The sequence below is a fragment of the Nicotiana tomentosiformis genome, chromosome 1, assembly GCF_000390325.3.
Source record: "Nicotiana tomentosiformis chromosome 1, ASM39032v3, whole genome shotgun sequence".
NCBI classification, from domain to species: domain Eukaryota; kingdom Viridiplantae; phylum Streptophyta; class Magnoliopsida; order Solanales; family Solanaceae; genus Nicotiana; species Nicotiana tomentosiformis.
In genome coordinates this window covers 118,448,019-118,449,982 of record NC_090812.1, presented here as the reverse complement: position 1 = coordinate 118,449,982, position 1,964 = coordinate 118,448,019, and the positions used below count along the sequence as shown (strand labels likewise).

At 40.8% G+C, this 1,964-nt stretch overlaps 1 non-coding gene across 1 annotated transcript; it reads right to left on the bottom strand.

The window, feature by feature from the left end:
- Positions 1-987: 987 nt before the first annotated feature.
- LOC117277048 (small nucleolar RNA R71) lies at positions 988-1,094 on the bottom strand. The gene has a single exon (XR_004507316.1). It is a non-coding gene; the product is annotated as a small nucleolar RNA R71 (small nucleolar RNA).
- Between the last annotated feature and the right edge of the window lie 870 nt (positions 1,095-1,964).

The following is a 1,964-nucleotide window of genomic DNA, read 5'->3' as shown; positions in this document are numbered from 1 at the left end:
AATCTCAATTGTTGATTCTCCTGGATAGAAACCAAGCTAGAAACTATGAGGATACTATTTAAATCAAATCATTGTGGATACGATATTATATTATACTATATTTGATTAGCGAGCATAATTTATGTGTGTATTTTGAACTTGTCAAATTTTGGCACCATTGCCGATGATTAGCAATCAATAGTGTTTGAAATAGTTTGTAGTGCTTATTCAGGAATTTTTATTTTTATTTTATTTTATTTTATTTTTCTCTTTTTACGTTTGGTGTTCTTTGACTGTGCGCAGGTTACAGGTTCGGAGTGGTGCATGACTAGAACTTCTGCGAAAGAAGTGCTACCATCAGAAAAACAACTGCGACAACTGCGGAAGGAACGAAATCTCACCGAGATATCAGAAAAGGTTGGGCAATCCTTAACCAAGGAACATATGGCTGGAAACGGTAAGGATAATGTAGATTTGGCTGCGAGAGAAGTAGCCCAACATAGAGAACAAGCTACACGGGATGCTGAGGAAGCAACTATTAGAGATGCACAGAATATCTACAAAGAAGAGAGGAGTCACAGACTTGATCAACATCAACTCTTGGCTGCAGACCAGTTTCGAAATATAGCTCCCAGTCCTGGGAGATCACTTGGCGATTATGTTAGACCGGTCTACAATCAACGATTATCTAGTGTTAGACCACCTGCAATTACAACAAACAATTTTGAGTTGAATCAAGGGTTGCTTCAAACCCTTCAGAATTGCTATGTCTTCTAAGGGAAGCCAAACGAAAATCCAAACACTCATCTAATGGACTTCGAGGAGATTATGAACACCTTTTAATACAATGGGGTGTCATAAGATGCAGTGTACTTAAGGACATTCCCTTTTTCACTTAAAGATGATGCTAAGGAGTGGCTTCGAAGTTTGCCCAGTGGCTCGATCAGAACTTGGGAGGAGATGACCAGAAAATTCCTTGATAAATATTTCTCCTCGGCTAAGACGGGTAAGATTAGAAGAGAAATCCATAACTTCTGCTAGAAAGAGACTGAAACTATTTTTGAAGCATGGGAGAGGTTTAAGAACATAGTTAGAAAGTGTCAACGTAGTGGAATTGAACTCTGGATGCAACTCCATGATTTTTGGGAAGGATTGACACCGGCCTCACGTAGAACATTGAGAAATGCAGTGGGAGGCCCTTTGATGAAGAAGACTCCAGAGGAGATAGTTACAATTCTTGATGAGTTGTCTGAAGATGCAAATCAGTGGCCCTCTGAGAGTGCTGGAAGAAGAAGATCAACTGGTGTTCACCAAGTTGATGCTAATACATCTATGCAGGTACATCTTAATACTACAGCTAAGGAAATACGAAAGCTGACCTTAGCCTCGATGCAAAATGAGCCTCATGCAGCTTGTGATATATGTGGAAGAGGATACCTTTCTCATGAGTATCAAGCCTCAACTGAGGAAGTGAATCATATGGGAAATTATAATGCAATGGGTTAGAGGCACCCTAGTTTTTCATTGAGTTCACTTGGGGGTACTCCGAATGCATGGCAACAAAACAACCCTAGACCCTAGGGACAAGGAGCTCCTGGCTTTATGAATCAGCATAGGCAGCAATTTCAGCCTCAACAGCCCATTTAGTCCGGCATAGAAGATCTCATGAAGGCCTTCATTCTAAAAACTGATGAGAGGCTGGACGCCCGTAGAGCAACTATCAAAGAATTGGGCACTGGTTTTCGAGACTTGGAGAGACAAGTGGGACAGATTGCAACAATATTATCTGAGAGGGCTCCAGAAAATTTCCCCGTTGATATTGAGAGAAATCCCAAAGAAACAGTGAATGTTGTAACTCTGAGAAGTGGGCAAGTGTTGAAAGATCCCACCCCGATCAGAAATGATGTGGAACTTGAAAATAAAAGTGGGAGAAGTTGAAAGGTGATGTTGATAAGAGGAAGAAAGGCCCGATGAAAGCTGAGAAA